We start from the raw sequence: 11,081 nt of genomic DNA, 5'->3' as shown, positions 1-11,081 counted from the left end.
AGAGGGAGGTGTTTAGTCCTAGGGTCCTTAGCTTAGTGATGAGCTTTGAGGGCACTATGGCGTTGAACGCTGAGCTGTAGTCAATGAATAGCATTCTTACATAGGTGTTCCTTTTGTCCAGGTGGGAAAGGGCAGTGTGGAGTGCAATAGAGATTGTATCATCTGTGGATCTGTTGGGGCGGTAGGCAAATTGGAGTGGGTCTAGGGTTTCTGGGATAATGGTGTTGATGTGGGTCATGACCAGCCTTTCAAATCACTTCATAGCTACAGCCGTGAGTGCTACGGGTCGGTAGTCATTTAGGCAGGTTACCTTAGTGTTCTTGGACACAGGGATTGGCTGCTTGAAACATGTTGGTATTACAGACTCACACAGGGAGAGGTTAAAAATGTCAGTGAAGACACTTGCCAGTTGGTCAGCGCATGCTCGGAGTACACTTCCTGGTTATCCGTCTGGCCCTGCGGCCTTGTGAATGTTGACCTGTTTAAAGGTTTTTCTCACGTCGGCTACGGAGAGCATGATCACACAGTTGTTCGGAACAGCTGATGCTCTCATGCATGTTTCTGTGTTACTTTTCTTGAAGCGAGCATAGAAGTAATTTAGTTTGTCTGGTAGACTTGTGTCACTGGGCAGCTCTCGGCTGTGCTTCCCTTTGTAGTCTGTAATGGTTTGCAAGCCCTGTCACATCCGACGAGCGTCGGAGCTGGTGTAGTACGATTCCGTCTTAGTCCTGTATTATAGCTTTGCCTGTTTGATGGTTCAATAGAGGGCATTGCGGGATTTCTTATACGCTTCCGGGTTAGAGTCCCGCTCCTTGAAAGCGGGAGCTCTACCCTTTAGCTCAGTGCGGATGTTGCCTGTAATCCATGGCTTCTGGTTGGGGTATGTACGTACAGTCACTGTGGGGACAACGTCATCAATGCGCTTATTGATGAAGCCAGTGACTGATGTGTTGTACTCCTCAATGCCATCGGAAGAATCCCGGAACATATTCCAGTTTGTGCTAGCAAAACAGTCCTGTAGCCTAGCATTTGCTTCATCAGCCATCATCGACTCAGTGGTGTCGTGTCTTTGGCTATGCCGGATTAAGTGATATAACATGCTATTCTATAAAATCCTTTCTCTGTAATTAATATTACCTGATTAAGCTAATCATGTAAATGTAATTATCTAGAAAGTCGGGGCACCACGAAAGAGTGTTTATAGAGCTGTTATCTTCCGAATAAACTCTTAAAAACCTAGTAATATTTTACATCAATAGCAGTCAATATTAATCGTCACCTTATTTCAGTCTCATCTGAAAGTTGTAAATTCTTGGTTATCTTCACGAACCCTGGCTAACAAGTTGAATCAGCAATACAAACTTTGGTTTAATTATTTATTTACTAAATACCTAAATAATCACACAGAATTACATATACACAGAATACAAATTATGTCATACAGAAAACGTCCCTGGTGGACGAAGCCGACATGACGGCTGGTTACACAAAGGAAAGGGGGTTGGGTTTGAGTGAAAGAGCGGGAAGACTGAGAAACAAAGGGAGAAGCTCTGCTATCGTAAATACAGTATCTTATGCATTCTAAATTACCTCCATTTTGGAAAAGGCAAATGGAATGAATATTTACTCTGAGCTTCGGTAGGTTGGTCGTAGATGCTGGCCGTGTTGCCCAACAGAGATCTTCCTTGTTCTTTGAAGAGTGTCTCGGGTGGTAAACTGGATACTTGGTGGTATCGTGTTGTTTGTTAGGGCAGATCCTTTGTCCGTCCTTTCCTAACCCACGTTAACAGCGGCCGCTGCTAACTCAACGGCTGGGAGGTTTCACTTCTGTAGTGAATAAGAGTTCAAAGTTCATACCATTCGCAACCAAAGCTCACGCTGAGGTTGGCTTAGTTCTGTAGTTGACATGTTAGTCCTTTTAACGTGGGACCGTCGTTCTCAAGTCCTCGGAACAGCTTATTATCTGAATCCTTCTGACATCGGACCGTCGCCCTAATGTACCTGGAACAGGAGGTTACATTGTCGTCAAGGGCTTATATAGTGGAGGGAGAGAAGGGCGTGTTTCATAGTTTATAACCCATGTCTCTTCACAGGGACGGGCCACTGATTGAGCAGAGCTCTAACCTTATGAAAACACAATTCTCTCATTTGGAAGCTAAAATTACATTTAATCTTTTCACAAATAGTTTCATATTTAAACATTTAAATTGCACAACAATCCCATGTGAATCTGATAACTATAATGTGTAGACTTTCCACGATACAGTTTATGTCATCCTATCATTAACCTCTCTGGGATCGTTTGGGACGCTAGCGTGAAACTAGCCAGTGAAATTGCAGGGCGCCAAATTCAAAACAATAGAAATCTCATAATTAAAATTCCTCAAACATACAAGTATTTTACACCATTTTAAAGATACACTTCTCGTTAATCCAATCACAGTGTCTGATTTCAAAAGGCTTTTCGGCGAAAGCAGAACATATCATTATGTTAGGTCAGCAACTAGTCACAGAAAGCATTCCGCCATTTTCCAACCAAAGAGAGGTGTCACAAAAAGCAGAAATATAGATAGAATTAATCACTAACCTTTGACGATCTTCATCAGATGACACTCCCAGGACTCAATGTTACACAATACATGTATGTTCAATGTTCGATAAAGTTCATATTTATATCCAAAAACCTCAGTTTACATTGGCGCCATGTTCAGAAATGCCTCCAAAACATCCGGAGAAATTGCAGAGAGCCACATCAAATAACATAAATCATAAACTTTGATGAAATCATAAACTTTGATGAAAGATACATGTTTTACATAGAATTAAAGATAAACTTGATAAACTTGATAAAAAAAGATAAAAAGTCAGAAATAGCATTATAAATATTCACTTACCTTTGCTGATCTTTGTCGGAATGCACTCCCAGGACTCCCACTTCCACAAGAAATGTTTGTTTTGTTTGATTACGTCCATATTTATGTCCAAATACCTCCGTTTTGTTCGCGCGTTTAGTTCACTATTCCAATGGCACAATGCGCGAGCGCAAAAATCCAGACAAAAAGTCTAAGGAGTTCCATTACAGTTTGTAGAAACATGTCAAACGATGTTTACAATCAATCCTTAGGGTCTTTTTATAATAAATCTTTAATAATATTCCAACTGGACAATAGCGTATTCATTACAGTGGAAAAAGAAGGAACGGCGCCCCCGTGTGACCGCGCAGTAAACAACTCATTGGCCTCAGCCTAGTCCACTTGTTGAAACAGCTCTTATTCCACCCCCTTCCACAATAGAAGCCTCAAACAACTTTCTAAAGACTGTTGACATCTGCTGGAAGCCTTGGGAAGTGCAATCTGGCCCCATAGACACAGCATATTGGATAGGCAATCACTTAAATGAAACTACAAACCTCAGATTTCCCACTTCCTGGTTGGATTTGTCTCAGGTTCTCGCCTGACATATGAGTTCTGTTATACTCACAGACATTATTTAACAGTTTTGGAAACTTGAGTGTTTTCTATCCAAATCTACTACTTATATGCATATCATAGCTTCTGGGCCTGGGTAACAAGCAGTTTACTCTGGGCACCTTATTCATTTAAGCTACTCAATACCTTTCCCAAAGAAGTTTTAAAAAGAATGTCTCAGATGACAACCAAACTGACATCATATTAATTTAGTACCAATGCATATTTTCAACTGGTTGGATTACCGAAATATGGTTCCTTTCCCCCCCACCTTTTGATGTTCCCCGACTCTCTATGTTTAACAAAGGCTTTTCAAGAGTCCTTCAGTAGAGTCAAGAGAGGAAAGGGGGTAAGGTATTTATGGGGGGGGGTCATAAACCTTACCCACAGGCCAACGTCATGACAGTGGGTTTGTCCAACATGTCTCCGGACCTACTAACTGCCACAGTCAAAACTCTGGACCTAGTTTTGTCCCGTGGTATAAATATTGTGGATCTTAATGTTTTTCCTCATAATCCTGGACTATTGGACCACCAATTTATTAAGTTTGCAATCGCAACAAATTATCTGCTTAATTAATAAACCCCAACCAAGGATCATCAAAAGCCGTGCTATAAATACTCAGACAACCCAAAGATTCCTAGTTGCACTTCCAGACTCCCTCCACCTACCCAAGGATGTCAGAGGACAAAAAAAAAAAGTTAGCCACCTAACTGAGGAACTAAATTTAACCTTGCGTAATGCCCTTGATGCAGTCACACCCCTAAAAACAAAAAAAACATTTGTCATAAGAAACTAGCTCCCTGGTATACAGAAAATACCAGAACCCTGAAGCAAGCTTCTAGATGATTGGAACGGAAATGGCACTCCACCAAACTGGAAAGTCTTCCGATTAGCTTGGAAAAACAGTACCATAATATCGAAGAACTCTCACTGCTCGATCATCCTATTTTTCCAACTTATTTGAGGAGAATAAGAACAATCCAGCATTTATTTTTGATACTGTTGCAAAGCTAACTAAAAAGCAGCATTCCCCAAGAGTGGATGGCTTTCACTTCAGTCGTGATACATTCATGAACTTCTTTGATGAAAAGATCATGATCCTTTAAATTTGCCTATTTCTCCAAAGCTCAGTTGTCCTGAGTCTGCACAACACTGCCAGGACCTAGGATCAAGGGAGACACTCAAGTTTTTTAATCCTGTATCTCTTGACATTGATGAAATTGATGAAAATAGTCTTCGTATTAATAGTTTTAGTACTGTATCTCTTGACACAATGATGAAAATAATCATGGCCTCTAAACCTTCCAGCGGCATACTGGACCCAATTCCAACTAAACTACTGAAAGAGCTGCTTCCTGTGCTTGGCCCTCCTATGTTGAACATAATAAATGGCTCTCTATCCACCGGATGTGTACCAAACTCACTAAAAGTGGCAGTAATAAAGCCTCTCTTGACAAAACCAAACCATGACCCAAAAACTATTAGAAACTATCGGCCTTGAGTGGGTTGAGTCACTGACGTGATCTTCCTGTCCGGGTTTGACGCCCCCCTCGGGATCGTGCCGTGGGGGAGATCTTCGTGGGCTATACTCAGCCTTGTCTCAGGGTAGTAAGTTGGTGGGTTGAAAATATCCCTCTAGTGGTGTGGGGGCTATACTCAGCCTTGTCTCAGGGTAGTAAGTTGGTGGTCTGTTGATATCCCTCTAGTAGTGTGGGGGCTGTGCTTTGGCAAAGTGGGTGGGGTTATATCCTGCCTGGTTGGCCCTGACCACTTTTTTATTGACCGAGTCGCTGGTGCTTCCTGCTTTAGTTTTTGATTGTAAGCAGGAATCAGGAGGATAGAATTATGGTCAGATTTGACAAATGGAGGGAGAGGGAGAGCTTTGTACGCGTGTGTGGAGTAAAGGTGGTCTAGAGTCTTTTTCCCTCTGGTTGCCCATTTAACATGCTGGTAGAAATGAGGTCAAACGGATTTATGTTTCATTAAAGTCCCCGGCCACTAGGAGCGCCACCTCTAGATGAGCGCTTTCCTGTTTGCTTATGGCCGTATACAGCTCATTGAGTGCGGTTTTGGTGCTAGTATCGGTTTGTGGTGGTAAATAGACAGCTACGGAGAACATAGATGTAAACTCTCTTGGTAAATAGTGTGGTCTACAGCTTATCATGAGATACTCTACCTCAGGCGAGCAAAACCTTGAGACTTCCTTAGATATCATGCACCAGCTGTTGTTTACAAATATACATAGACTGCCACCCCTTGTCTTACCAGAGGCTGCTGTTCTATCCTGCTGATACAGTGTATAACCTGCCACCCCTTGTCTTACCAGAGGCTGCTGTCCTGCTGATACAGTGTATAACCTGCCACCCCGTGTCTTACCAGAGGCTGCTGTTCTATCCTGCTGATACAGTGTATAACCTGCCACCCCTTGTCTTACCAGAGGCTGCTGTCCTGCTGATACAGTGTTTAACCTGCCACCCCTTGTCTTACCAGAGGCTGCTGTTCTATCCTGCTGATACAGTGTATAACCTGCCACCCCGTGTCTTACCAGAGGCTGCTGTTCTATCCTGCTGATACAGTGTATAACCTGCCACCCCTAGTCTTACCAGAGGCTGCTGTTCTATCCTGCTGATACAGTGTATATCCTGCCACCCCTTGTCTTACCAGAGGCTGCTGTCCTGCTGATACAGTGTATAACCTGCCACCCCTTGTCTTACCAGAGGCTGCTGTTCTATCCTGCTGATACAGTGTATATCCTGCCACCCCTTGTCTTACCAGAGGCTGCTGTTCTATCCTGCTGATACAGTGTATAACCTGCCACCCCTTGTCTTACCAGAGGCTGCTGTCCTGCTGATACAGTGTATAACCTGCCACCCCTTGTCTTACCAGAGGCTGCTGTCCTGCTGATACAGTGTATAACCTGCCACCCCTTGTCTTACCAGAGGCTGCTGTTCTGCTGATACAGTGTATAACCTGCCACCCCTTGTCTTACCAGAGGCTGCTGTCCTGCTGATACAGTGTATAACCTGCCACCCCTTGTCTTACCAGAGGCTGCTGTTCTATCTGATACAGTGTATAACCTGCCACCCCTTGTCTTACCAGAGGCTGCTGTCCTGCTGATACAGTGTATAACCCACCACCCCTTGTCTTACCAGAGGCTGCTGTTCTGTCCTGCTGATACAGTGTATAACCTGCCACCCCTTGTCTTACCAGAGGCTGCTGTCCTGCTGATACAGTGTATAACCTGCCACCCCTTGTCTTACCAGAGGCTGCTGTCCTGCTGATACAGTGTATAACCTGCCACCCCTTGTCTTACCAGAGGCTGCTGTCCTGCTGATACAGTGTATAACCTGCCACCCCTTGTCTTACCAGAGGCTGCTATCCTGCTGATACAGTGTATAACCTGCCACCCCTTGTCTTACCAGAGGCTGCTGTCCTGCTGATACAGTGTATAACCTGTCACCCCTTGTCTTACCAGAGGCTGCTGTCCTGCTGATACAGTGTATAACCAGCCACCCCTTGTCTTACCAGAGGCTGCTGTTCTATCCTGCTGATACAGTGTATAACCTGCCACCCCTTGTCTTACCAGAGGCTGCTGTTCTGTCCTGCTGATACAGTGTATAACCTGCCACCCCTTGTCTTACCAGAGGCTGCTGTCCTGCTGATACAGTGTATAACCTGCCACCCCTTGTCTTACCAGAGGCTGCTGTCCTGTCTGATACAGGGTACAACCTGCCACCCCTTGTCTTACCAGAGGAGTCTGTTCTATCCTGCTGAAACAGTGTATAACCTGCCACCCCTTGTCTTACCAGAGGCTGCTGTTCTGTCCTGCTGATACAGTGTATAACCTGTCACCCCTTGTCTTACCAGAGGCTGCTGTTCTGTCCTGCTGATACAGTGTATAACCTGTCACCCCTTGTCTTACCAGAGGCTGCTGTTCTATCTGATACAGTGTATAACCTGCCACCCCTTGTCTTACCAGAGGCTGCTGTTCTATCTGATACAGTGTATAACCTGTCACCCCTTGTCTTACCAGAGGCTGCTGTCCTGCTGATACAGTGTATAACCTGCCACCCCTTGTCTTACCAGAGGCTGCTGTTCTATCCTGCTGATACAGTGTATAACCTGCCACCCCTTGTCTTACCAGAGGCTGCTGTTCTATCCTGCTGATACAGTGTATAACCTGCCACCCCTTGTCTTACCAGAGGCTGCTGTTCTATCTGATACAGTGTATAACCTGCCACCCCTTGTCTTACCAGAGGCTGCTGTTCTATCCTGCTGATACAGTGTATAACCTGCCACCCCTTGTCTTACCAGAGGCTGCTGTCCTGCTGATACAGTGTATAACCTGCCACCCCTTGTCTTACCAGAGGCTGTTGTCCTGCTGATACAGAGTATAACCTGCCACCCCTTGTCTTACCAGAGGCTGCTGTTCTATCTGATACAGTGTATAACCTGCCACCCCTTGTCTTACCAGAGGCTGTTGTCCTGCTGATACAGAGTATAACCTGCCACCCCTTGTCTTACCAGAGGCTGTTGTCCTGCTGATACAGAGTATAACCTGCCACCCCTTGTCTTACCAGAGGCTGCTGTTCTATCTGATACAGTGTATAACCTGCCACCCCTTGTCTTACCAGAGGCTGCTGTCCTGCTGATACAGTGTATAACCTGCCACCCCTTGTCTTACCAGAGGCTGCTGTTCTATCCTGCTGATACAGTGTATAACCTGCCACCCCTTGTCTTACCAGAGGTGTCTGTTCTATCCTGCTGATACAGTGTATAACCTGCCACCCCTAGTCTTACCAGAGGCTGCTGTTCTATCCTGCTGATACAGTGTATAACCTGCCACCCCTTGTCTTACCAGAGGCTGCTGTCCTGCTGATACAGTGTATAACCTGCCACCCCGTGTCTTACCAGAGGCTGCTGTCCTGCTGATACAGTGTATAACCTGCCACCCCTTGTCTTACCAGAGGCTGCTGTTCTATCCTGCTGATACAGTGTATAACCTGCCACCCCTTGTCTTACCAGAGGCTGCTGTTCTATCCTGCTGATACAGTGTATAACCTGCCACCCCTTGTCTTACCAGAGGCTGCTGTTCTATCTGATACAGTGTATAACCTGCCACCCCTTGTCTTACCAGAGGCTGCTGTCCTGCTGATACAGTGTATAACCTGCCACCCCTTGTCTTACCAGAGGCTGCTGTTCTATCTGATACAGTGTATAACCTGCCACCCCTTGTCTTACCAGAGGCTGCTGTCCTGCTGATACAGTGTATAACCTGCCACCCCTTGTCTTACCAGAGGCTGCTGTTCTGTCCTGCTGATACAGTGTATAACCTGTCACCCCTTGTCTTACCAGAGGCTGCTGTTCTATCCTGCTGATACAGTGTATAACCTGCCACCCCTTGTCTTACCAGAGGCTGCTGTTCTATCCTGCTGATACAGTGTATAACCTGCCACCCCTTGTCTTACCAGAGGCTGCTGTTCTGTCCTGCTGATACAGTGTATAACCTGCCACCCCTTATCTTACCAGAGGCTGCTGTTCTGTCCTGCTGATACAGTGTATAACCTGCCACCCCTTGTCTTACCAGAGGCTGCTGTCCTGCTGATACAGTGTATAACCTGCCACCCCTTGTCTTACCAGAGGCTGCTGTTCTATCCTGCTGATACAGTGTATAACCTGCCACCCCTTGTCTTACCAGAGGCTGCTGTTCTATCTGATACAGTGTATAACCTGTCACCCCTTGTCTTACCAGAGGCTGCTGTCCTGCTGATACAGTGTATAACCTGCCACCCCTTGTCTTACCAGAGGCTGCTGTCCTGCTGATACAGTGTATAACCTGCCACCCCTTGTCTTACCAGAGGCTGCTGTCCTGCTGATACAGTGTATAACCTGCCACCCCTTGTCTTACCAGAGGCTGCTGTTCTATCCTGCTGATACAGTGTATAACCTGCCACCCCTTGTCTTACCAGAGGCTGCTGTCCTGTCCTGCTGATACAGTGTATAACCTGCCACCCCTTGTCTTACCAGAGGCTGCTGTTCTGTCCTGCTGATACAGTGTATAACCTGCCACCCCTTGTCTTACCAGAGGCTGCTGTTCTATCCTGCCGATACAGTGTATAACCTGCCACCCCTTATCTTACCAGAGGCTGCTGTCCTGCTGATACAGTGTATAACCTGTCACCCCTTGTCTTACCAGAGGCTGCTGTCCTGCTGATACAGTGTATAACCTGTCACCCCTTGTCTTACCAGAGGCTGCTGTCCTGCTGATACAGTGTATAACCCACCACCCCTTGTCTTACCAGAGGCTGCTGTCCTGTCCTGCTGATACAGTGTTTAACCTGCCACCCCTTGTCTTACCAGAGGCTGCTGTTCTATCTGATACAGTGTATAACCTGTCACCCCTTGTCTTACCAGAGGCTGCTGTCCTGCTGATACAGTGTATAACCTGCCACCCCTTATCTTACCAGAGGCTGTTGTCCTGCTGATACAGAGTATAACCTGCCACCCCTTGTCTTACCAGAGGCTGCTGTCCTGCTGATACAGTATATAACCTGCCACCCCTTGTCTTACCAGAGGCTGCTGTCCTGTCCTGCTGATACAGTGTTTAACCTGCCACCCCTTGTCTTACCAGAGGCTGCTGCTCTATCCTGCTGATACAGTGTATAACCTGCCACCCCTTGTCTTACCAGAGGCTGCTGTTCTATCCTGCTGATACAGTGTATAACCTGCCACCCCTTGTCTTACCAGAGGCTGCTGTTCTATCCTGCCGATACAGTGTATAACCTGCCACCCCTTGTCTTACCAGAGGCTGCTGTCCTGCTGATACAGTGTATAACCTGCCACCCCTTGTCTTACCAGAGGCTGCTGTTCTATCCTGCTGATACAGTGTATAACCTGCCACCCCTTGTCTTACCAGAGGCTGCTATCCTGCCGATACAGTGTATAACCTGCCACCCCTTGTCTTACCAGAGGCTGCTGTCCTATCCTGCTGATACAGTGTATAACCAGCCACCCCTTGTCTTACCAGAGGCTGCTGTTCTATCCTGCTGATACAGTGTATAACCTGCCACCCCTTGTCTTACCAGAGGCTGCTGTCCTGCTGATACAGTGTATAACCTGCCACCCCTTGTCTTACCAGAGGCTGCTGTTCTATCCTGCTGATACAGTGTATAACCTGCCACCCCTTGTCTTACCAGAGGCTGCTGTCCTGCTGATACAGTGTATAACCTGCCACCCCTTGTCTTACCAGAGGTGTCTGTTCTATCCTGCTGATACAGTGTATAACCTGCCACCCCTTGTCTTACCAGAGGCTGCTGTTCTATCCTGCTGATACAGTGTATAACCTGCCACCCCTTGTCTTACCAGAGGCTGCTGTTCTATCCTGCTGATACAGTGTATAACCTGCCACCCCTTGTCTTACCAGAGGCTGCTGTTCTATCCTGCTGATACAGTGTATAACCTGCCACCCCTTGTCTTACCAGAGGCTGTTGTCCTGCTGATACAGTGTATAACCTGCCACCCCTTGTCTTACCAGAGGCTGCTGTCCTGCTGATACAGTGTATAACCTGCCACCCCTTGTCTTACCAGAGGCTGCTGTCCTGCTGATACAGT

This window comes from Salvelinus fontinalis, chromosome 1 (assembly GCF_029448725.1).
Source record: "Salvelinus fontinalis isolate EN_2023a chromosome 1, ASM2944872v1, whole genome shotgun sequence".
In the NCBI taxonomy this organism is placed as follows: Eukaryota; Metazoa; Chordata; class Actinopteri; order Salmoniformes; family Salmonidae; genus Salvelinus; species Salvelinus fontinalis.
This window is presented reverse-complemented; position numbering follows the sequence as displayed.